Source organism: Taudactylus pleione, unplaced genomic scaffold, assembly GCF_031769625.1.
Source record: "Taudactylus pleione unplaced genomic scaffold, aTauple2 ptg000036l, whole genome shotgun sequence".
Classification (NCBI taxonomy): Eukaryota; Metazoa; Chordata; class Amphibia; order Anura; family Myobatrachidae; genus Taudactylus; species Taudactylus pleione.
The window spans coordinates 9190256-9217072 of NW_028284438.1; the positions used below are offsets into that span (position 1 = coordinate 9190256).

Genomic DNA, 26817 nt, shown 5'->3' on the forward strand with positions numbered 1-26817 from the left:
ACCAAATCACAGTACATTTTCCAAAACCTGCAAAAGAAATGGAATCCATTGGCAATACCCTGTATGTTTTTGGACAACTAACACATTTTGCACGGATATCCCCCAACATGTTTAGTTAATTTGCCTTTTGTTTTAGTAATTTCTATGTTTCCCAATCAAAAATCTGTTTGTTTTTTACTATAGTTGTTTATGTTTGACTAAGCCAGATGTTTTATTTGGCCGAACCATGAGGACATTTGTTATGTGTGAATCTGTTATGAAATTTTTTTTACCAGTAAAAGCCTGTTGGCAACATGTTTGTTATTTAAAAAATGAAATGAAATACAAATGTTGTTTTTTGTTTGTTTGAAAAAATTGAAAGCCATTTGGAGGTGGATAATGTATGCCAACCCATAATTAAAAATTATACATTACTGCAAATGTTCTTAAGGTTTACTAATAAATTTTTTAAGTTCTTACACTATGGAAAAGCACCCACCTTTGGTCCAAAATTTTATTACATGCAGAATTACACGCTTTAATTTGTGGCAAAAAAAGAGGACAAATGTTTGAAATACAAAAACTTTTTTTTTAAAGTATCTTAAAAATTTTAAAAAATGAAAACAAACAAACTACACATCCTCCAAATGCCCCACTAATCTTTGTAGGCAGCAATAGGCCTGCATTAAATAGCCCGAGGTCTCTCTCAGGTCCTCCCGAATTTCCCTCAGGATGTGGGTTAGATCTGTGGAAAATGTAAAAATTTTGAGGATTAAATACTTCATTAAAATTAGAAACATTTGAACATTACACATTATTCAATGTACCAAAAAGTGTTTAAACACACTGATGTTACGGTGTGTTTGAAAGTATCAGATAATCAGACACACAACATCATTAATAGGTTTCTACTTTTATGTTGTTAAACTAATTTGAAACCCTAACTATGTGGCATAAGCCAAAATCCACTATGATGGTGTTACAAATAATGGGAGGTGTATTCTTAAGTCATGATGGCCATATCCTTAAAACACAATGCACGTATTCACTTCTAGAATGTTGTTGTTAAACCAAAAATAGAATGTGTTTGTTTGCTAAGGAAAACATCACTTTGCCTAAGTACATTAGTACATTTTAAACACAGTGTACACAACATCAACAAGGGTAGTCTGGTTCCTAGCACCTTGCCAAGTTTGGTGACATGTTTTTTTTACATTGTAAAATATTAATCCAAATGTAATCATTATTTCCTAAAACTCCAAAACATTTTTTAAAAACCACTAAACCTATATTTTTGTGGTCCCAAATAAAAAAAAGGGCCAGCCACTAAACATAAGGTCGTAATTCTGAAAAACAGCATTACTGCGCAATGATGTTGAACCCCATACAGCAAATTTTTAAACCAACAAAAAAAGGTCAGAAATTTGTACAAATACATGGATAGCAACAACACCCAAAAAAATAAAAATACTAAAAAAAAAACCCATACCCTCAGAGTGTGCCGACACAGCAACAGATGGTGCCGGAGATCCTTCGGGTGAGGGAGAATATTCGGGAGTGGGGTGAATGGTTGAAGGGGAAATGGAGCACGAAAGATCACAGGGAGGGGAGATTTGAGACATTTGGGATGAGTGGGCAGGGGAGGGAGGAAGACTTGGGGAGGATTGGAAGAGGCAGGGAGGGTTACTGGGGGAGTATGGTGGTGGGGAGGGAGGGCTGGGTTGAGGAGATGCAGGTGAGGGCTGCTGGTTTCCAACAGCATGTCTTTGCCTTCTGCGTGCCCTTCTCTGTCTCCGCTGTGCTTCTAAAATGTAAACATAAAATCCCAAAATAAAATTATTTTAGAATTTCGGCTACACAATACAATACTTTACACATTCTGGACAATAGGGACAACATACAGGAGGGATTTTTAACATTGACTAAAATAATTGGCAAAGGAACATACATTTTTAACAGTCCACTAATTATTACTTTTAAACAAACGCATACTTACGTCTGCGTATTTGCGCCCGCAAATTCATGAGGAGCGCAGGCGACGGGCGGCGCAGGTCCGACCAGCGCCTCTCTAACTGGGCAATATTGCGCCTATACCCCGCTGATCGGAGGGCTCGCCTCACCTCCGCATAGGCCACCCGCTTTATGCGGTTAGAAATCCGCCTGTCCAGTATGTTTACCAGGATAAGCAACTCTCTCCTGGTAAAGGCTGCGGCTCTCATGATGGCAATGGCCGATTTTACAGAAAACATGAAATATACATGGGGTACAAAAAATATGATTGGCTAAAATATTTACACTTTCCTAAAAAAAAAACACTATTGGCCAATCCTTTAATCATGTGTCCCGAAAAATAAGGTCACATTTGATTGGCTACAACACGCAGTGTGCAATTGCAAACATAAGAGTGCAAATGATCCTAACGCAAAATGCACATGCATTTATAAAGTTAACACAATTAGCAAACGTACATTCACAGTTAATAAACCTTACTTTGTTTTGAAAATTGTGTGAAAATAAAACAACGGAGAAAACAACCACTAAGTGAACAATAAAGTTTATTGACACATGATTAAAAAACTCGTTTTAAAGAACAGCAAGAGTTAAACAATTAATTAGATAATTGACAACAAGCTAATAACAAGCTGATTGATAGTCCATGTAAACATGACATGTGACCATCAAAACAGCACATACAGCCGCAACCATCAGAACATAATTAGCATACAGCGACTGAGAGCGCCTGACTACGATTGACTCGTTCGTTCGTTCAGATCAGTCGGTAGCTAGAGGTGCAGTGCTAACGAATGGGCGTCACTTTGTTTACGATCGCCCTGCCGTACGATCGGATTTTGCGGTCGTTGGTCGTATGACTGTGCGGCCGCAACGACCGACTCTGAATGAGGTCCTGAGTCCCACACAATTAGAAGTGGCTATGCCACGCAGTCTGGTATCCACACAATCCCCAATGCAACGCATGGATCCTGTGAGGCTAATGAGCGCTGTCAGTGATGCTGTTTCAGGGACTGCGGTGAGCTGTGCTGTGTGCTAAGATGGCGACATCTGCATATAATATGCACGCTGAGCAGAAGAGGTAGTCAAGACCCTTCCTGGGCTTACAGGATGGCCGGGCCAATGGGGTGCTCCAAAGCATTTGGACACACTCCCCTGTAAATCCTGTTTATATAGTGGCTGAAACAGAGTTGGACATATTTTGCATCAGAAACACAGATGTAAATGTGATACCCCCTCATTTGCCCCCCCCTGCAGGATCTCTTTTAGTATGGTACTGCACTGGTGACCCTACATTTTTTATTTTATTTGAGATAGCACTGCCCTGTGTGGTATTTTAATGCCCCCATTTCTGGCTGCAATCGCAGGAGAACGGTGTAGCTGGGGATCAGATCCATTGCCATTGTAATTGGCAGCGGTGGAGGGATCTTGGTAAGGAGGCAGTGGAGAGTTGCGAGCCGGAGGCGAGAAGATGTGACGCGAGCCAGCGGCTTTAGGGGCCTCATTTATCAATGAGTTTTATCATTCACAACTAGTGATAAAACTTGTCGCGTATGATAAATGGTCCTACACACAATCAGCTCTAAACTGTAGTTTTTCAAACAGATAACAGTTAGGAGCTGATTGGCTGGAGCACCATTATCATATGCAATGAGTTTTATCACTTGTTGTGAATGATAAAACTCGTTGATAAATGAGACCCTAAGAGCTGTAGATGCGGTGCCAAGAGTGCATGTGAGGAAGTTGTGGTAAGAGCATTGGGAGAGTGAAGAACCAGAGACCGAACGGTTCTGGATAAAGGCACTAAGTTAGAGCAGCAGAGCAGAGGATCAGCAGGAGGCAGAGTATCAAGTTCTGTCTGACGGAAGCCCTTCACTAGTCAGTCCTTGCGGAGGGTGAGCGGCAGCATTTAACAAGGAAAGAGGTGGTAAAGTAACTGTAAGGATAAGGCCCTGAAGTGGTGGGTGCCAATATTACTGTTCCCACAGAAATTTGATATTTCACAGCACTCAAGTTAAGCAAACCTACACTACATTGCTTGCACATACGCTGACCCTGGGGAGAGCACGCTGATCCTGGGGTGAGGTCTGCAGGGGGACTGGACCACGCGCTGTCCTGGGAGAACTGCGACTGCACACTTAGAAAATGGCCACTGAAGAACTCAGAGGGGGCATGTCCAGAGGAGGAGAACAGCTCAGGGAAGCCAGACCACAGTGGAAAGGTGCGCTGAGCTGAGGAGCCGCTTAAACAGAGAAGCTGTCTCCCCTGGCTGGTTATTAACCTCTGGGATGCTGGTTTCCCACAACCAATATGTCCCTGGTGGTCATATTGGAGCGCGATGACTGGAGAATGCGTCCACACCCAGCACCTCCTGTCTGTCCACTTATATGCGCGTCACTGCAAACGTTGACCCGCCTTACCTGTCCTCTGATGTCCGAGTACAGTCTGGGACCTCTCCGGGGGCCCTGGCTAGAGCCGGCCCCCTAGAACGCCCGCCGAGATCCCCAGATCAGTACTGGCATTGCGGCACCGGAGGAGTGGTGGAGCGGCAGCACCAACGTCCCACTGACAGTCTGCTGCTGTGCGCTCTAGTAGAAGTAACTAAATAAAATAAAGAAAAATGCTTTAGGGGCTGATGAACAGTCCCCCTGCAAAATGGTGACCCGACTCCGGCCGGGCACCAACGAAACTGAGGGGCTTCTGGCTTGGGGGCGGGGTATAGGGAGAGTGGAAAGCATTAACTGCGTGGTATCTGGATTGGTTCCCATCACCTACACCCCAAGGTCTCCCTGTGGAGCCTATGGACCCTGAAGAAGAAAATTGCCTTAAGACATGCTTCAGTTTTCCTATCTGTGGAATCCTTCAGAGAAGATGCTGATGGAATAGGCAATGTAGCATTCCTTATTAAATGCGTCACAAGAGCATCCACAGCAGGAGGTACCTCCCATTTAGTATATACAGAAGCTGGGAAAGGACACAACGATGCTATTCTTTTATTCAGATAAAACAGTTTGTCCGGGTTACCCCATGCCTCTTCCAAAAGCTCCGTGAGCTGTTTAGATATAGGAAACCATTTTGGCCACCTTCCGGCTGTGATTAAGCACTGGAGACTTCTTACTATGAGCTGGTTCATCATCCTGAATATCTAGGGTTGCTTTAACTAACCTCGCCAAAGAAGGAACATCCACTGTGGATGGATGGTCCTCCTCCCCCAAGCTAGACCCTGGAGAGGAACCCTGCGCATCATCTGATTCCTCTGATGATGCGTCTGAATTCATATGTTTAGTAGACTGATGAAAAGATAACTTGTGCTTAGGCGCCTTAGTTACTACAGGTCTGCTTACAACATTACACGGTGCCATACTCTGACTAGAATGGCCATAAACATCCTTCCAGGAAGGATGCATAGGAGGTGCAAACAGGGCATGCTGTGGACACCCCATCCAAGGAGGCAGTGTGAGAGCAACCATACGATCCACAAACTGTTTCATTACCTGGGACAAAGAGGACACCTAACATGGCTCTTGTTCAGAGACAGGTTCACTGGACTGGTGAGGTGGCTCTTTATAACAGACAACACACAAACCATCCTTTACACCCTGAGGGGACAAACAGGCCATACATGATTTACATGAAACCATACCAGAGGGCTCCCCCTACTGTTTCTCTTTGTCTTTTGACATAGCAATAAAAGCAACAAACGCAATGTTATGTGACAGCCTTCACAAAAATGTAATGAATGTGAAGTACTCAAAGAAAAGCCTCCACCCTAAAGGGATGGAGAGAAAAAACAGTGATAGTTATAACTGACAGATAGAAATAAAAAGACAGTGTCAATACAGCAGCTAGCAAACAGTCACATACAATGCTTATATAATATAATTACAGTCAACTCTAAATCAACTACACAAACACCAGAAATGGTAGGATATAGAGCACTATGGGCCTGATTCAGACCCACTCGCGAGCGGCTGTCCGCTCGCAAGTGGGTCGATGTTATGGACTGAGCATGCGCACGACGGAGGGAGCTCCGTCGTGCGCATGCGCCAGATGCGACGAGCGAAGGAAAGTCCTTCGCTCGTTGTGTCCGATCAAAGGGGGCGTGCTGTCAATGTTGATTGACAGCACGCCCCCTTTGGTGGGCGTGCCGGGGGCGTGCCTCCCTGACGGGGGCGTTCCTAAGGGAACGCCTCCCGTCAGAAGCCGGCCCACTGACATCACTAGTGATGTCAGTGGGAGTGATTTTGGCTCTGATAGAGCCAAAATCACTCCGGAGCTTGCGGTTGAAAACCTCAACCGCAGGCTCCGGCTCGCAAATTCGATGGTCGCGATGGTCTCGACCATCGCGACCATCACAATGCACGCTCGTATAGCCTGTGGGTGGTGACCCACAGCTATACGAGCGTCCAGGAGGACGCTCCATGAAAATGGAGCCCGGCCCTCATTCAGAGCGTGCGCTCTGCTCAGAGCGTACGGCTCTGAATGAGGGCCTATATACCTTAACCAAGGGAGAGGTATACAGGAAGACTGACCCAAAGCTTCCTGAGACCAACAGTTACAGCAACGCACTGATAGTGGACCGTGACCATCTCATATAGACGTGGAGGGTAGGCGGAGCAACCCAGACGCCCAAAACCCTTCGTAGGGACTGTGTCTGGGTCAGGGGAAGAGTTGCCGGGGGACTGCCTACTTCCCCTAAGCTGCATCAATCAGCTGGGTACGCTGGCCTTATGGCAGCAGAATTGCGTCTGCTTCCGATCCCCAGCGTCAGACGTTAAGGCTCTGGTGGTGTAGTGAGGACGCAGAAGCTACCGGGCCCTCACTGCAGCGGCTTCCGGTGCGTCTCCGAAAGGACTGCCACGCTCAATTCCCCGTAAGCGAGGATTTGCCTTACCTGACATCTCCGTGCATCCGGTTGCAGTCCGGGTCCCAGCATCGCCGCTAGCAAGCTCAGCCAAGATGAGCCTGAATCACAAGCCCTGTTACTGGTGTTGCGGCCCGGCGGAGGTAGATGGAGTCGCAGTACATGCGCCTTAATTCAGAAGCTTAGTACTGCCAACCCAAAAACATAGAAATAAAATAAAACAACTGAATGCCTGTGGCTAGGGGCGGGATAAATATGGAAGCGGACACGAGGCATCCTGGGAGCTGAAAGCTTTAACTGTTAGGTGCCTGGATCTCTCCAACCACATTATCCCCATGGTTTTCCTGTGGATCCCTATGGACTTCGAAGAAGAAATACAGTTCTACTGGGCACAGGGCCCAATTCAGACCCGGAAGCTAAGCCGCGAACGAACGCTATAGCCGATAATCGCACATTTGCGCATGCCCACTGCGCTTGGGAATTGTGTGCTCGTAGTACACAGACTGGACGCTAATTTGAGTGACAGATAGTGTGGCAACAGGGGAAGGTGCTTGTGAATGGGGGAGTGGATGTGCGAATGCAGGTGTGTCTGGGGGTCTATACGGTGTTTTAAGGGTGTGCATAATTAGCAAAGAAGCGTCATTGTACACGTCACTTGGTTCGATATTAGACAGCACTGATCGCAGTGCTTGTGGTGGGGTAGGGTCTACCTCAAGCGCTACGTGCAGCTCCGATGGCTCTCGATGTCACCGATTAATCACACACTTCCTGGAGATGATGTGTGCTAAGAGAGAAAGGTGGGTGTCTTTATACTGGCGTGCGTTGAGAGAGAGCTCTCAGGAAAATATCATTGCATACAACCCTATAGGTTTAGTATATCTACAGTTTAAATATTGTTTCCATCCCCTTTATGATGTTGCCTTAGGGACCTAACTTTCCCCTTTTAGACTAAGGCTGGGTACACACTAGAGCGGTACAATAAGTCCTTTTACAGGCAAAATGGAACGACATATCGTGCGGATCACACAGTGGGCCTGATTCAGACCCGGTCGCAAGCGCTGAGCACTCGCAACCGGGTCAATGGTGGCCCAGAGCACATGCGCACGACGGAGCCGGCGCCGTCGTGCGCATGCGCGAGACACGGATAGCGACGGGCAAGCCGTCGCTCTGGGTCTCGATCCAAAGTGGGCATGCTGTCGATGCTGAGTGACAGCACGCCCCATTTGGGTGATGTCACGAGTGATGTCAGTGGGAGAGATTTCGGCTCTGTTAGAGCCGAAATCTCTCTGGGGCTTGCGACAACGAGACCCTACCACAAGGGTCTCGTCGCAAGCCCGATGGTCGCGATGGTCTTGACCATCGCGACCATCTTCCTGGCTGCTCGCTATAGCTGTGGGTGGTCACCCACAGCTATGCGAGCGGCCAGGAGGCCGTTCTAAAAAAAACAAAAATAGCCCAGCCCTGATTCAGAGCGAACGCTCTGTCAGAGCGTCAGGCTCTGAATCAGGGCCAGTGTGTACGCCCAATTGCACGCTCACATGGGTCGCATTCGACATCTTCGACATTCAGAAGATATCGTGTACGACCCAATAGTTATGGATGCGGCCACTGAATGATATATCGCACGCTATATCACTCAGTGTGTATGGGCAACTGCAATGTCGTTCTGTTGGTCGCCACGTTGACTGGGAAACACTGATGTGTACTCGGCCTTAGGGCTCAATCCATATTGGTGCGAGTTTGCAAAAGTGAGTGTGTTTCATGCAACTCACATACATCACACGAATGTGCACACCTGAGAAATGTGAGCTCCAATTACAAATGCCAAATCGTGGTAGTCGCGACAAGGGTGTGCGTCTTTTCTGCAAAATATGATTTGGGAGAAGTAGGAAAACCAGGTTGGTCCCCAAAAAAGTGACATCTGAGATAGCAGGACCATATAGAAGGCTATTAGTAGCCATAAGGAAAGTAGTGGAGGTAATTAAAAGGCGTCAAATGGCAGATTTTTGCACTTGTTATTAATGGTGGAAAAAGGATAGCAAGCAAGTGTTTTTCAGCAAATGAAGGTCTTTCCACTATTTTGGGGTACAGAAAAATGTATGTGGAATAGTTTTTTTTAGTGCTTTTATGTTTGTAAAAAGTTGTAATAAACACTTTTACTCCATCATTTACACATAATTGAGCTTTTTAACCACTTGCCTGGCACGGTCCTATCAGATACGACAATACCAGACTGGGCTTTCCCTGACATGGTCGTATCTGTTATGACCAGTCAGAAATGGCCACTAGTGGGCCACGGGAAGTTAATCTTCCTGCAGCCACCTATATCGGAGGGACCTTCTGGTCCATCTACACCCGCTGCTCCCCCTCCTTTGTGTCCCAATCACTACTAGCCACAGTGATCGGGCACCGTCGGCACCCCCCTCCTGGTGCACTTCCATAGAGGAAGCAACCAGGGCTCATGCAGCCACGGCTGCTGCTGTGACTCGATCACTGTGGCCAGCAGTGATCGGGCAGCCGGCCCCACCCCCTTCAGTAAGAAGCAGCAGCTCTGGTAGCCGCCGCTTCTGGTATGTATCCAGGCCGCCAGCAGGTCACCCTCCCACTGCGGCTCCAGAACAACAGTGATCACTGCTGTGTAGAAGCAGCAGCGGCGGCTGTGGTAGCCACCGTTGCTGCCATGAATCCGGGCCGCCAGCGGGACACCCTCCCGCTGTGGCTCTGGAGCATCTTAGAACAGAAGAAGCAGCTGCTTCTATGTGCTCGGGCAGCCTAGCGGCGCCCCCTCCCCCTCCTTCCGCCCTCAGCTCCGCCTCCCCATGTGTCCCGATCACTGCTGGCCACAGTGATCGGGCAATAAGTAAAATATAATCAATCAATATATATATATATATATATATATACACACACATATATATGTACGTGTGTGTATATATATATATATATATATATACACATATAGCAAAACCAGAGTACCCGGCACTCTATCAATATATGCAATGCTCCGGTGCCCTTCCAAACGAGAAGATGTGTAGAGTAACGGACCGGACGGCACTCAGTGAGACTCCATAAACAGACCACAAGGAAGCAACTGTGCTTATAAGTCAACGTTTCAGTGTATTAACACTTTTATCAAGACATACAGAACAAAGGAAAAAACATACCTTATATACTCCTCACCCCGTGCACCAACACCATGCTGATCCGTCCCGACGGGAGTCCGATGACGCCACGTATCGCGCCTCAGCGCCGGCGTCACTGTCATCCCTGGGGGGCGGGTCCAAACACCAAGTGCAACTATCACCATGACAACCTGTATAAGCAGGAACAAATAAGGACAATGGAAAATCGGCAGACCAACCTGATGCCGATGCAGGCGCATCTGGAACCAGTCGGCCAAAAACACAATATTCTAAAACATCGTGCACCACATTTAGTAACATATATTAAATACATGTGAAAACAACTGATAAACTATATCTAACGTAACCTAAAGAGTCACAATAGGCAAAAATATCACATAGAGGAATAGCTTTATCAGATCAGCAATCACCGATCTAAGAGGGTTTCGGATCAAGAACATCCCCACTATTGGCCGTTGCAACCCTACCTTCTGTAGAAGATGGGCTGCTGTACTTAACAGATTTTCGTTTGATTTAATTCTCCTGGTGATAGAGGAGTCAGCGAGGGAACTTGCGATAGCCAAAGAAAATATAGCCAAATTTGAATCCACACGGATCAAACATCTACAAACAGATGTTTCAACCGAGTTACTATCAAAACTTTCTTCACAAATAGATCAATATAAGGTGGATTTGATCAAGTTTAAAAAATCAAAATTATACACTGTGAACCGTGACTATGCAGAGTTGAAAGTATACAGCTGGATCAACAACAGGGGCCCCAATCCAGATAGGAAACAGAGATACAGGCCACGTAAGTTTGCATTGGAAACTGATTCATCTGCCACAGCAGCATCATCAAGTGATACAGAATGTGCCTCGGCAGCCGGCAGCAACACCAAACAGAGACCCCCTTTAGGGGTACGTACTCGGGCCAGGACAGATATCCAGGCAGAACCAAAACCCGCCGGGGAGGCCAGTGGGTGAGGACGATCAAGAAGGGTCTACAAAAAGAAGACGTCGTTTTTAATCTGTCCACACGAGCCCTTACCGATGATGAAATAGCGGTCCTGAACAAAGGACTGTCGTTTGTTCCAACCCATGGCTCTGATGTGTTTAAAAACAAAATTGACCTACATAGGTTCACGAGGAAGGTGAAATTAAGAGAACATTTTGGCCCCTTTAATCAGTCCATACAGTCAACGTTTCCGTTCGCCAAAAAATCCAAATTTCGATCCCATTTCCAACAATGCAGCAATTAAGCATTTCACCAACAATATGGAGCTGCACATTGATTCTCAAGTGGGCAACACTAAAGATTGTAGACTGAACTCTGGTACATCTAATCTATCTGGCAATGAAAGGCTGGCGCTCAAGAATCTGAGTGGGTATAAGGACATTGTTATCCGCCCGGCGGACAGGGGGGGTGCGATTGTGGTCCAGAATATATGTGACTACAAACAAGAGATCTACAATCAGTTATCGGATCCACTCGTTTACCAACAACTCAGTGGTGATCCCACACAGAAATTCAAAAAGAGTTGGATGAAATCTTGACCATAGCACTATCTAAAGATGTGATTTCAAAGAAGGTGCATGACACTTTGATTTCAGAGTGGCCCAAGATCCCAATATTATACACAATCCCCAAGATGCATAAAAATGCCATTACCCCTCCTGGCAGGCCAATAATTTCTGCAAGAGATTCTCTGTACTACATCGTATCTCAATACCTTGACTATATACTACAACCAGTAGTGCAAGCTCAATCTACTATTTTACGTGACACCACAGCTCTGATTTTACATTTACAACGGCTATCACCCCTGCCAGCCAAATGTTTGCTGTGTGTGGTTGACGTAGTAAGTCTCTATACCTGTATTCCTCATCAACGCGGGTTGCAGGCTATTAGACGTATTCTCACTAACAACTCAGCATACTCGGGACCAGATATCTCATTCTTTCTAACACTTCTAGAGCTCACATTAACTAGGAATTATTTTCTATTTGACAATAAGTTTTTCATACAGAAATCGGGTTGTGCGATGGGTTCTTGTGTGGCTCCCAGCTTCGCGAATTTATTTATGTGCGAGGTTGAGAATGATCTATTTTTTTCTAAATTTGCCACACAAGGTCTCATCGCCTCATATTTCTGTTATATAGATGACATACTTATGTTCTGGACTGGCACGGAAGAGAGTTTCATCAACACCATGTCGGAAATCAATGCCTGTGATCCTGCAGTAAAATTTACATTTCAGTACAGTTATACCTCGGTTAATTTTTTGGATGTAGCCATCACCATAGGAGAGGACCTAGAGATCAACACCTCGATTTTCTTTAAAGCGACTGACAGGAATACTTTCCTACGAGCTGAGAGCTTCCATCCGCCGGCTTTAAAGAAAGGGTTACCCTATTCACAATTTCTACGGATCATACGGATCTGCAGTAACCCGCAAGATGCGAACATACAAATAGACAACATGTCTCTTAAGTTCATGGCCAGAGGATACAACCCTAGGGCATTAAAAGATGCAAAACTTAAAGCATTGAAAGTCCCCAGACATGCAGCCTTACAGGCTACTAACAGAACTGCCGACCAGAATAAGATGATCTGGGTACAGGAATATTCTCCGGAATCGCGGGATATCATGTACAAGGCTAGACAGATGTGGCCCCTGATATCTCAGGACCCCTCGCTCCTCATGCTAAGAGAAACTAAAATTACTCCGGCGTACAGAAGGGGACGCAACATCAAAGACTGTGTTGTGCACAACGACGTCTCATTTCATATTGACAGAACACCTGAACATTTTTTAACTAAAAAACCTGGCAACTATAAATGCACAGGCTGTATTACCTGTAGTCATTTAGAGACAGGCAATGCATTTTCACATCCACATTCTGGCAAGAAATACTATTTAAGTTATCCGGTCACCTGTACTAGCCGTTTTGTGGTGTACTGCATCAGGTGCCCCTGTGGGCTCCTGTATGTAGGCAAAACCACACGTCAGTTGAAGGAGCGCATGGCCTTACATCGCTCTAGCATCAGAGCGGCACTAGATGGTAAGCCCATGGACCAACCTGTTGCTAAACACTTCAGGGATCACAAACACGGGTTGGCTACCCTCCGCTGCAAAATTATAGATTGGATCCCACCTCAGAGCAGAGGGGGCGATAGGGGACGCACCCTCTTACAACATGAGTCCAGATGGATACATAACCTTCAGACTTTGAAACCATTGGGCCTGAATGAAATAAATTCGTATTCATGCTTTTTTTAACTTGATTTAATTTATGCCCGCTAGGTGATCGTTTAAGACCCTGCTGGGTCTCTCCATTATGTTCTGGTCAACAGTGTTACATGAGCGTATATGGGCTCATGTACACTTATTGACCTGTATAGTACAGATGCCGTTAGATCGGTGATTGCTGATCTGATAAAGCTATTCCTCTATGTGATATTTTTGCCTATTGTGACTCTTTAGGTTACGTTAGATATAGTTTATCAGTTGTTTTCACATGTATTTAATATATGTTACTAAATGTGGTGCACGATGTTTTAGAATATTGTGTTTTTGGCCGACTGGTTCCAGATGCGCCTGCATCAGCATCAGGTTGGTCTGCCGATTTTCCATTGTCCTTATTTGTTCCTGCTTATCCAGGTTGTCATGGTGATAGTTGCACTTGGTGTTTGGACCCGCCCCCCAGGGATGACGGTGACGCCGGCGCTGAGGCGCGATACGTGACGTCATCGGACTCCCGTCGGGACGGATCAGCATGGTGTTGGTGCACGGGGTGAGGAGTATATAAGGTATGTTTTTTCCTTTGTTCTGTATGTCTTGATAAAAGTGTTAATACACTGAAACGTTGACTTATAAGCACAGTTGCTTCCTTGTGGTCTGTTTATGGAGTCTCACTGAGTGCCGTCCGGTCCGTTACTCTATATATACATATATATATATATATATATACATACATATATATAATTAGAGAGAGTACTATATTATAGACCAAACAGAGAGTCACACAGGTGACCAGTGTCATGCACAATATTGTAGTTCTGACTAGATATAGTTAAGGGCACTATTTAAGATATTTAAATGTATGATTTAATACTAATTCATATACGGTTTACACAGGTATGTTGCACAGATAGATTTGGATATTTTAACAAATAGATATATATTTATGGTTTTAAAAAATTGGATACAACTAATTTATTGAAAGTACACATATCAGCATGACTATCACTTGTTTTGTATGTAATTTGCATATATACAGGTTGTGTTTAATTTTATGCAGATGTTTTAGGGGTATTATCAGTGTTGAGGTAACATTGGTTTCATTATTTTTCACACTTCAACATATTTCTTTTCAGATGTATAATCATGTACACAAGTTTTATTGTTATAGTTATGTATCAGCGTATTTATGTGTAACAGTAGCGACGCAGCCCGGCCAGACTGCGCGCGCATCTGTTGCCATGGAGACACTAACACCATGGAAACCTTGCTCCTTCGGGTCCATCTCGCACGACGTCACATCCGGTGAGACATCACTTCCGGGAGTGGAGGCGCGGCATGTGCTGGACGCCGGGGACCCGTGGGAAGACGGGTAAGTCTTGATTAGCTATGGTATTTATTTGCACTGTTTGTTCTTCACTATGTATGTCCTGATGAAGGGGTGAATGACCCCGAAACGTTGATTTGAAATACACTCGTTTACTGACAAGTCTTGGAGTGCCACCTGTTTATTTTTTGTTGGATATCACAGGGGACCTTGTCTTCCCGGAGGAAGGCACCCAAGCCAGTTATCATTGGTGCCAGCTGCCAACAGAGTGCCGGGTTTCTGAAAATTTGTTATATACAGACACATATATGTATGTGTGAATATATATATATATATACACACACACACACACACATATACACACGCACACACCCATATATATTATATATATATTTTAATATCCGAAATGCTCGGGACCAGGAGCATTTCGGATATGTGATATGTGGCTTGCATTGCGGGGCTTCAGCGGCATCCATGGTAGGGTGCGGGGATCCAGCGGCGTCCGTGGCAGGGTGCGGAGGGGTCCCGCTGGGGTGTGGGACCATCGATGGTTTGAAAACTGATGTTAAGGAAACATCGGTGTCTGTGGTCTCAAACGATCGATGGTTTCTATTGATGGTTGAACCTATCGGCCAACGATGGGACAGCGGTCAATGGCCATCATTACAGTATACCATACGAATTGCTATTTTATTGTATATGATGTTTACAAACATTTTATAAATAAATGTTTAAATCGTGTTGGATAAGTTTACAAAGATGTTCTTGACCTAATTCAGTCATAAAACAAAAATGACAATTTCTGTGCGGTTTTTGGAGAAAAAACGTTGTCAGTTAAGTGGTTAAAAGAAAAAAAAAAGAAAAATTCACCTGAAAACAGACATGTCTTCATTGGCCAAATTCTGGAATTTTCTGTGTTTTAGCCATGTGTTTTTTTTTTCTGTCAATTGAAAGTTATTCATTTTTTTTTTTTTCGGGGCGTGGCCACGGAGAGCATGCTGTAGCTCACGATCTGGTGCGCTCTCCAGACCCATATATCCTGTCTGACTATCCTGATCGCTCCCCCGGGACCTAAATACGGTGCGTGGCTGGCGGAGTGAGTGGTGACCGCGGTGAGCGGAGCTGGCGCGGCTACGGGGGCTGACTTACCCAGCAGCAGACTGTCCTTCAGAGACGGGGCCTGATCACATGCGCCGCCGGTGCCATCTTTTCTGACGGAGCAGCGTCCTGGCAGCAGCTCCTGTGAGACGGGAGGAGGTGATTCCTGGCGGCCAGCGGCAGAGCTCTGAAACACCCTGCAGGCTTCCTGTGTGGCTGACGGTGAGAGTTCCCCTCCTGATCCTGTGAGTGAGCTCAGCTCTTCTTCCCATATTGCAGGGCTGTGCCTGTTAACTTGCCTGCTGGTTTATATGCGGATCCAGCTTCCTCTGCACCTCACCTCCTGGCAGCAGCTAATATTAATATAGCTCTTTCTGTGTCTCATATATAATACGCAGTTACGAAGGTAGCGGTGTTGTCAATATCTATTCTATATACTACTGCACCCTGCCTCATACAGCAATATACAGTCAGCTCCTCCCATACATACTGTTATGATGGGGAAGACTTCGGCTGCGGCAGCTAAACTGGAAAAGATCTCCGGAGTACCTCCTGCCCAATCCACTGCACAGGGAGGCAATTCCCCTCCTACACCCCCTGTGGAGTCGATGACCTCGGCTGAGTCCCCTGATGCTGCGCTTCAACGAGTTCTTGAGGCGGTGACAGCTTGCGAGACTAGGTTGTCAGAAAAGATTGGGAAAGAACAGTCTGATTTCTCAATTATACACCATGACCTACAGTGTGTGCGTGAGAGAGTTGGTGAGGTGGAGACTCGCACTTCTACTTTGGAGGATAAGTTGACACCTTTAAGCATCCTTGTTGACTCTATGGATTCCCAGCTTATTTTCATACAGAGGAAAATGTCCGATATGGAGGGACGCCTAAGGCGTAATAATGTCCGTTTTGTGGGGTTGCCAGAGAAGGAGGAGTGAACCAATCCTGAAAAATTCCTGGAAAAATGGCTGTCCGACATGTTCGGTTCTACCTATTCTCATCATATTTCACAATTGAGAGAGCTTATCGGGTGCCATTTAGACCCCTGACACCTGGGGCAGCACCACGTACGCTAATAGCGAAGTTCTTACATTTCCGTGACCGGGACTCTGTTCTTAGACTGGCCTGGACTAGCGGTCTATTACAATGGAACGGGACTAGTGTTTCTGTTTTCCCGGATTTCGCTATGGAAATACAAAAAGATAGGGCCCAATTTCTCCCGATTAAAAGGCGTCTACGTGATCTTAATATTTCATACGCCATGTTATACCCATCCAAGCTTCGTGTCATTGCTGATGGTGAGACCAAATTCTTCACGACTCCGAGGGAAGCGGCGTTGTGGCTGGACCGCCGCAGACCTGCCAGGGAAGCGCTGGCTGATGATTTATATCCTGCTATGTTACTATGTGTTACACCAATTATATGCGGTTAAAAGTCTGCCGCATAATGCATTTCTGTTATAGTGCATATGGTTCATGCTTTAACGGTACTGTTATTATGTAGACAAATTATAGTACATCAATAAGGGTCTGATGCTAACATTATATTTTATAGATATATTCATAATTATGCATAGTATTTATGTGCAGTAGTATTTTGTATTACATGGGTAGATCCGTATAGGTTTTCTCTGCTGGTTAGATACCGGATAATATATATTGCATTTTCTAAAAATATGAGATATGGTAAGAACTTACCTTTGTTATCTCTATTTCTACGAAGTCCATAGGGTTCCACAGGATACCTTGGGATATAGGTGTGACGTCAGTCATCGTGCACCATAGAGTTAAGCTTTCAGCCTCCCAGGATGCACTAGGGTCCCCCTCCTATACCCCGCCCCCGAGCCAGGGCACCTCAGTTAGATACCAAGCCATAGGCCGGAGGAGGAGAAGGAAGAGAGAGAAAGAAGATCTGGACACATACAAGAATCACACTCTCACCAGAGTGAGACGGAAAAATCGGTGACCAGAATAAAGCCCATCTGCAGCACAGGTGCGACAGGGCGGGAGTCCTGTGGAACCCTATGGACTTCGTAGAAATAGAGATAACAAAGGTAAGTTCTTACCATATCTCATATTTTTTACTTCAGGGTCCATAGGGTATCCACAGGATACCTTGGGGATGTCGCAAAGCAGTATCCTTTAAGGGTGGGGACGCTCCTGTGCTGAAAGGAGAATCCGCCGCCCGAAGGAAGCATCCTGAGAGGCGAAGGTGTCAAACCTGTAATACCTCACGAAGGTATGGACAGAGGACCACGTAGCAGCCTTGCAGATCTGGACTGCAGAGGCACCACGTCGAGCTGCCCACGAAGGACCCACAGACCTAGTGGAATGAGCCTTCAAAGAAGGAGGAGCCGGCAGACCTTCATGAAGATAAGCTTCAGAAATGGCCATACGGATCCAGGCTGCCAAAGTTTGCTTTGAAGCAGGCCAACCCTTTTTACGGAAGCCATAGAGGACAAACAAGGCGTCCGACTTCCTAAACGAAGAAGTGCGGTCAACATAAGTCCTTAAGGCCCGCACAACATCCAAAGTGGCCTCACTCACTGAAAGGCCAGGTGAGTTAAAGGCCGGAACAACTATTTCCTCGTTAACATGAAACTGGGAAACAACTTTGGGAAGAAATTCAGGCTGAGTGCGGAGCACTGCCCTGTTCCCATGAAAAATCAAGAAAGGGGGTCTACAAGAAAGAGGCCCTAAATCAGAAACACGTCTGGCCGAAGCAATGGCCAGAAGGAAAACAGTCTTCACTGTTAGCCATTTAAGATCCACTGAGCCCAGTGGTTCAAGCGGCGGTCCCTGGAGAGCCCTCAGGACCACAGCCAAATCCCAAGGCGCCACAGGTGGAACAAAGGGCGGCTGAATGCGGAGAACACCTTGCATAAAGGTGCGCACATCCGGGATTGTAGCAATCCTACGGTGAAACCAGACAGACAGGGCCGAAACCTGTACCTTCAAAGAAGCAAGGCGAAGCCCATGATCTAGTCCCGCTTGTAGGAAGGCGAGTATCCGAGACAGACGAAACTCCCGCAGTGCATAACCTCTCGGTTGACACCACTGGAAGAACGTATGCCACACGCGATGGTATATCCTCGCGGAAGATGGTTTCCGAGCTCGTAACATGGTACGCACTACAGAGCTGGACCTCAACATGGCTGTCTCAACAGCCAAGCCGTCAAAGAGAGCCGAGTCAGGTCCGGGTGAAGACAAGGACCCTGCGACAGAAGGTCCGGTCGTAGCAGCAACCGCAGAGGACTGTCCATGGACAGACCCTGAAGGTCTGAGAACCAGTGCCGTCTGGGCCACGCGGCAGCTATCAACAGGAGCGTCCCTCCTACTCGTGGAAGAAGGGAAACCGGAGGAAACAGGTAAGCGAACCGGAACGTCCACCGGACGGACAGAGCATCCACCAGAGACGCCTCTTCGTCTCTTGTGCGAGACCCGTACACCGGCAACTTGTTGTTGTGCCGGGACGCGATGAGGTCGATCTCTGGAAGACCCCACTTGTCCACCAGTAGTTGAAAAATGTCCGGGTGCAGGGACCATTCCCCCGGATGAACGTCCTGGCGACTTAGAAAGTCCGCCTCCCAATTTAGCACTCCCGGGATGAAGACAGCTGATATGGCCGGAAGATTGCGCTCCGCCCATACCAGGATCCGAGACACCTTTATGAGAGGCGCCCGACTTCTGGTTCCTCCTTGCCGGTTTATGTAGGCCACGGTGGTAGCGTTGTCCGACTGGACCTGCACTGGGCGACCCTGGAGAACCCGATGTGCCTGCTGAAGGGCATTGAAGACCGCACGGAGTTCCAAGATATTTATTGGAAGCTCCGCTTCTGTCGGTCCACCTGCCCTGGAACAAGTGTGGACCCAAAACTGCTCCCCAGCCCCGAAGACTGGCGTCCATTGTCAACAGGACCCAATTTGGTACCCAGAACGGACGTCCCTTGCTGAGATGGGTCGTCTGTAACCACCAGGCAAGGGACAGGCGAACCTCCGGGGTGAGCACCATCGTCTGGGACCTTAGAGACTGAGGCAGCCCGTTCCACTTGGACAGGATCAGGTTCTGCAGAGGTCTGGAGTGAAACTGGGCATATTCCACCATGTCGAACATAGACCCCATGGAGCCCAGTAACCTCATCGCCGAGTGTAGAGACACCCGGCGGCTGTGCAGACAACTGCGCACCCTCGACTGTAAAGCGAAATCTTTTCCCCTCTCACAAATATCCTTTGCTGTCCCGAGTCCAATAAGGCTCCGAGGTGCAGAATCCGCCGAGACGGGATTAGAGTGGACTTCTGCCAATTTATTAACCAGCCGTGCCGTTGCAGTAGCGCAATGGTCAGGTCCAAGTGGCGCAGAAGGAGCTCCGGAGCTCCTGCCACTAATAAAAGCTCGTCCAAGTACGACAACATGCGGACTCCCTGCAGCCGCAGAGAAGCCGCCATGACCGCCATCACCTTGGTGAACACACGCGGTGCTGTTGCCAGGCCAAAAGGTAACGCCCGAAACTGAAAGTGGTTGCTGCGGATTGCAAACCTGAGGAACTGTTGATGGCGCAAAAGAATAGGGACATGCAGGTAAGCGTCCTGTATGTCCAATGACACCATGTAGTCCCCAGGTTCCAGCGCCAGAATGATGGACCGAAGGGTCTCCATCCGAAACTTCGGCACCCGCAAAGACTTGTTGAGAGCTTTGAGGTTGAGAATCGGACGATACGACCCATTGGGTTTCTGCACCAAAAAGAGATTGGAATAGAAACCCTGGCCCCTCTGGGAGAATGGAACAGGCACTATAACTCCAGCCTGGAGCATAGTGTGCAAGACCTTCCGCAGCTCCGTGGCCTTGTTCCGGTCTGATGGTAGACCCGTGGTGAAAAATCGAGCCGGGGGTCTGTGCCGGAAAGAGAGAGCGTACCCGTGGGAGACCACCTTGAGAACCCAAGTGTCTGTCGTGGTGACCGACCAACACCGGGCGAACTGCAGCAGGCGGCCTCCCACTTTGGGATCCCCCAAAGGGAGGCCCGGACCGTCAGGCCGCAGGCTTGTCATCTGGCTTAGGGGCCGGACGTCTGGTACTCCATGCCTGCTTCCGGGGCTTGGCCGATTTCTTGGGACCAGCCTGTCGGGGAAAAGACTGTGGTTTGGGCCTGCCCTGGGCCCTATAAGACCGAAAGGACGATGGTCCTGAACCAGAAGGAACAGCGGCCGACGGGAGACATGCCGATTTGGCTGCCGCCAGCGTGGCCACAATCTTGTCCAGATCTGGAACGAAGAGAACTTCTCCGTTAAAGGGCAACGCCTCCAAACCCTTTTTGGAATCAGCGTCCGCCTTCCAGGATCGCAACCACAAGGTGCGACGAGCAGCCACCGCTACTGAACAAATTCGAGACACCAGGGTACTAATGTCTAAGGCCGCCTCGTTGATTTAAGTGGCCGAATCACGGAGATTACCAATCAACTCCACCTGTTCGGCCGGACAGTTGGAATCAAAGGACGCCTCCAATGAATCCGCCCAGCGCTCCAACGCTCTGGCAACCCAGCAAATGGCCATAGCCGGCCGCGCTGCCCCCCCCCCGCAAGGGAATAAGCGGACTTCAGGCAGATCTCCACCTTGCGGTCCGTAGCATCCTTAAGGGAGGACATGGATGGCATCGGCAATGTGGCACTACGGACAAGACGTGTCACGTGAGAATCCACCTGTGGAGGGGATTCCCACTTAGCAAAATAATTATCCGCGAACGCATAAGCCACCGCCAGGAGCCTCTGCGGCTGGTATCGCTTGCCAGGCTGTTTGCACGCCTCCTCTAAAGGGTCCACCAACTGACCCGAAAGAGGAAAGACTGTGGCGTCACCCTTCACATCCTTAAAAAAGGCATACTTAGATTTAGCCGCTGGGGGAACTTCTTCCTCAATCACCAAGGCTGTGCGGACTGCCCGAATAAGTCCAGGAATATACACCTTGGACCTAGCGTCTGCGTCCTTAGTATGGAGAGGTTCCTGATCGTAAGGATCCAGAATCTCCCCATCATCAGACATCCCTTCGTCATCCTCATAAGGAGCCGACAGAGACGCCACCGGCCGTTTATGTGGCCGTATCACAGCCTCCCCCTGCAACACATCCGACAAGTGCTGTACAGAACTCGTCAGGGAGTTAACCCACGCCGGCTCCTGAGAGACCGGGAGAGGGGAAATAGGGAGACTGCGGGGTACCACCAATTGTCTTGGGAAACCTTGCATGGGTGTCGACACCACTGATTGCTGGGACAAACCCATCTGTGTAAACGCGGGCTACAGAGCTAACTGGCCCACTAAGGTTGTAAGCGCCTGAGCGAAACAAGCCCAGGGTGGCTCCTGTACCGGTGCTGTAACCGTAATAGGCCGCGCCATTGACAAACACTGCCGGCAGAGGCCCTCCGTGCTACCCTCCCCCTCCTACTTTAGACGTAGTACACTGTAGCCAGAGAGGAAAATCACTTTCAGACATGATGGTACAAAGTATGTGACCCCTCTCACCAATTGTTTTTTTAAAGAGGCGAGAGACCACCCTGCAGCACCGCACCGCAAGGGCTTAGCAGAAAGAACAGGGACAGTAATAAAGCTGACAGTCAGAATAGAAGATACAGGCAGCAGCGCTAGCACAGTCACATACCATGCAAAGAAAATCAATTCCTGCACTAACCAGCGCTGATAAATCAACTACACAGACACAGAGTCTGGTAGGACACAGCGCTGCATACACAGACCTGACCACAGCGGAGGAGAGGTATGCGGGGGGACCCAGACCACGATGCCTCCGTCCAGGCTTCCAGCAGCGTTCACCATGCGTTCAGGAAGATGGCCGCCGAGGACCAGAGAGGAGGCTGGCCTGGGGGAGGAGCGCTGCCACAGGGCCAGTCGGCGTGTTGCAGAGAGGGCTGTGTGCAGCGGGGGAGGCGCCGGCTGTGAGACAGGGAAGGCGCGCTCCCCTGGCATGCATTTAACCCCCGGGACACCGCAGCGCTACCGCTCTGCTGCGGTCCGCTGTCCCAGGGGGGTAGTGGAAGCGCAGGTTATATACCTGGCTCCACACTGCAGCCAGTCCCCAGGGAGCCCCCTGCCTGGGGACTTTGGACCATGTAACAGCGGGGACCCACTGTGGGACCCCGCTGCTTACCTTGCTGTCCCCCTTGATTTCGGCCATGGTCCGGAACATCTGGGGTCACCGCTAGCTGTGACCCCAGATGCTCACCAGCATCCCCGGATCGGTACCGGCGTTCTGGTACCGGCGGGGGTGTAGGGAAGACAGCATGGACGTCAGGACTGACTGTCCATGCTGTACATCCAGATGTGCAGCCACAGCTGCATGCAGGAAAACTTCAGGGGCTCTTCTTAGCCCCCACTCCAACAGGTGCACCCGACTCCGGCCGGGCACCAAACTAAACTGAGGTGCCTTGGCTCGGGGGCGGGGTATAGGAGGGGGACCCTAGTGCATCCTGGGAGGCTGAAAGCTTAACTCTATGGTGCCCGATGACTGACGTCACACCTATACCCCAAGGCATCCTGTGGATACCCTATGGACCCTGAAGTAGAAAATATGTTTTTGTTCCCGGGGTAAGACTCCGTGTTCGGAGGCCTCCAGGTGTTTTGTTCTTTAGTCATTATATATTTTGCTACATTTATCTTATGCAAGTAAGGTAATATATTTTATTGAATGGTTTAATTTAGATTGTGTGGGGTAGGGGTGTTCAGGTATAAGGTATGCCTAGGTTGGGTGTGGTGTACAGGGTGGGGGGTGTTATAGGGGATGGGTCCATGCTAGTTGTATGGGATAGTTTGCTCGTTTTATTTTTTTTCTTTTCAATTGTAGTGGTTTTTCTCTATTTTGTGTGGTGTGACACACTTATTCTTCATATGATTTTACGGATGTTTAAATATTTTTATAACTATCTGAATGACAGCTTCACACAATATTAATTTTCTCACTTGGAACGTGAGGGGCTTGAACGATAAGTTTAACAGATCGCTGGTATTCAGACAGGTAAAAAAATACGCTTCAGATTAGGGGTGAGCGGGTTCGGATTTCTGAAATCCGAACCCCCCCGAGCCCCCCCGATCCGAGTCCGATCCGAATCAGGCTCGACTTTTCCCGCCTGACTCGGATCTGAAATCGAGGCAAAACGTCATCATCCCGCCTTCCGAGTCTCGCGGGTTTTGGATCCTATATAAGGTACCCACGTCGGCGCCATTTTCTCACTCGGCTGTGGACAGTGAAGAGGGAGGGTGGGAGTTAGGGCTGTGTAGTGTAGTGCTGCTGTTGTCCACTACTTCAAAGTCCATAGGGGCTGGCTGTGTTGTGCTGTGCTGCTATTGTTAATAGGGGCTGTGTCCACTACTTCAAAGTCCATAGGGGCTGGCTGGACTGTGTTGTGCAGTCAGTTCTCCATAGGGGCTGTGTCCACTCCAAAGTCCTGTGCAGTGTCCCAGTCCTAAAGAGGTGCTGTAGTGTTGTCCAGGGGGTGCTCTGTCCATCAGGGGTGCTCCCCCCAAGTGCTAAAAAAATAATATATTTTCTGTGTTTGTGAATTGTGTGCGCAGTAGCCGCACGTGCATCAACAAAGTAGTGCCAAGCGTGCGCCTGTGTCATAAGTAAAGGGCCGGCTGGCTTGACCGTTAAAGGGTGCTGTAACCCCCGAAAGTACACTCCAGTCCAAACCAAAAAAAAATTATTTTCTGTGTTTGTGAATTGTGTGCGCAGTAGCCGCACGTGCATCAACAAAGTAGTGCCAAGCGTGCGCCTGTGTCATAAGTAAAGGGCCGGCTGGCTTGACCGTTAAGGGTGCTGTAACCCCCGAAAGTACACTCCAGTCCAAACCAAAAAAAAAATTATTTTCTGTGTTTGTGAATTGTGTGCGCAGTAGCCGCACGTGCATCAACAAAGTAGTGCCAAGCGTGCGCCTGTGTCATAAGTAAAGGGCCGGCTGGCTTGACCGTTAAGGGTGCTGTAACCCCCGAAAGTACACTCCAGTCCAAACCAAAAAAAAAATTATTTTCTGTGTTTGTGAATTGTGTGCGCAGTAGCCGCACGTGCATCAACAAAGTAGTGCCAAGCGTGCGCCTGTGTCATAAGTAAAGGGCCGGCTGGCTTGACCGTTAAGGGTGCTGTAACCCCCGAAAGTACACTCCAGTCCAAACCAAAAAAAAAAATATTTTCTGTGTTTGTGAATTGTGTGCGCAGTAGCCGCACGTGCATCAACAAAGTAGTGCCAAACGTGCGCCTGTGTCATAAGTAAAGGGCCGGCTGGCTTGACCGTTAAAGGGTGCTGTAACCCCCAAAGTACACTCCAGTCCAAACCAAAAAAAAAATTATTTTCTGTGTTTGTGAATTGTGTGCGCAGTAGCCGCATGTGCATCAACAAAGTAGTGCCAAGCGTGCGCCTGTGTCATAAGTAAAGGGCCAGCTGGCTTGACCGTTAAAGGGTGCTGTAACCCCCAAAGTACACTCCAGTCCAAACCAAAAAAAAATTTATTTTCTGTGTTTGTGAATTGTGTGCGCAGTAGCCGCACGTGCATCAACAAAGTAGTGCCAAGCGTGCGCCTGTGTCATAAGTAAAGGGCCGGCTGGCTTGACCGTTAAAGGGTTCTGTAACCCCCAAAGTACACTCCAAACCAAAAAAATATATATTTTCTGTGTTTGTGACTTGTGTGCACTGTGGCTGCACGTGCATCAACAAAGGAGCAGCGCCAAGCGTGCGTCTGTCTGTTAAAGGGTGGTGACACCCTCAAAGTGTGCTACACAAACAATAAAAATATTCTTCTTTTTTCTGTCTTTGTGAATTGTGTGGGCTGTAGCCGCACCTGCATCCTTAAAGCAGCAGCGACAAGCGTGCGTCTGTCTGTTAAAGGGTGGTGACACCCTCAAAGTGTGCTACACAAACAATTAAAATATTGTTCTTTTTTTTTCTGTCTTTGTGAATTGTGTGGGCTGTAGCCACACTTGCATCCTCAAAGCAGCAGCGACAAGCGTGCGTCTGTCTGTTAAAGGGTGTTGTAACTCTCAAAGTGCTCCAAAAAATCAAAAAAAATTTTTTAATGTGTTTGTGACTTGTGTGCGATGTAGCCACACTTGCATCCTCAAAGCAGCAGCGACAAGCGTGCGTCTGTCTGTTAAAGGGTGGTGACACCCTCAAAGTGTGCTACACAAACAATTAAAATATTGTTATTTTTTCTGTCTTTGTGAATTGTGTGGGCTGTAGCCGCACCTGCATCCTTAAAGCAGCAGCGACAAGCGTGCGTCTGTCTGTTAAAGGGTGGTGACACCCTCAAAGTGTTCTACACAAACAATTAAAATATTGTTCTTTTTTTTCGGTCTTTGTGAAATGTGTGGGCTGTAGCCGCACCTGCATCCTTAAAGCAGCAGCGACAAGCGTGCGTCTGTCTGTTAAAGGGTGGTGACACCCTCAAAGTGTGCTACACAAACAATAAAAATATTCTTCTTTTTTCTGTCTTTGTGAATTGTGTGGGCTGTAGCCGCACCTGCATCCTTAAAGCAGCAGCGACAAGCGTGCGTCTGTCTGTTAAAGGGTGGTGACACCCTCAAAGTGTGCTACACAAACAATTAAAATATTGTTCTTTTTTTTTCGGTCTTTGTGAAATGTGTGGGCTGTAGCCGCACCTGCATCCTTAAAGCAGCAGCGACAAGCGTGCGTCTGTCTGTTAAAGGGTGGTGACACCCTCAAAGTGTGCTACACAAAGAATAAAAATATTCTTCTTCTTTTTTCTGTCTTTGTGAATTGTGTGGGCTGTAGCCGCACTTGCATCCTCAAAGCAGCAGCGACAAGCGTGCGTCTGTCTGTTAGAGGGTGGTGTAACCCTCAAAGTGTGCTCCACAAACAATAAAAATATTCTTTTTTTTTTTCTGTCTTTGTGAATTGTGTGGGCTGTAGCCGCACTTGAATCCTCAAAGCAGCAGCGACAAGCGTGCGTCTGTCTGTTAAAGGATTACATCGGTGACAGCATCCAAGTAGGCATGTCAGACAGTCCGTACCTGTACTGGCAGGAAAAAGAAGCAATTTGGAGGTCCCTGTACAAACTGGCTCTATTTTACCTGAGTTGCCCCCCCTCCAGTGTGTACTCCGAAAGAGTGTTTAGTGCAGCCGGGAACCTTGTTAGCGAAAGGCGTAGGAGGTTGCTTCCACAAAATG

At 47.8% G+C, this 26817-nt stretch overlaps 1 long non-coding RNA gene across 1 annotated transcript in view; it reads right to left on the reverse strand.

Moving 5' to 3' along the window:
- Positions 1–626: 626 nt before the first annotated feature.
- LOC148538820 (uncharacterized) overlaps positions 627–26817 on the reverse strand; it is a 32447-nt gene continuing 6256 nt past the window's right edge. The window contains exons 3-4 of the long non-coding RNA XR_015871414.1: positions 1469–1783; positions 627–724 (exon numbers count right to left, since the gene is read on the reverse strand). This is a non-coding gene — a long non-coding RNA (uncharacterized LOC148538820). The remainder of the gene's footprint in view (positions 725–1468; positions 1784–26817) is intronic.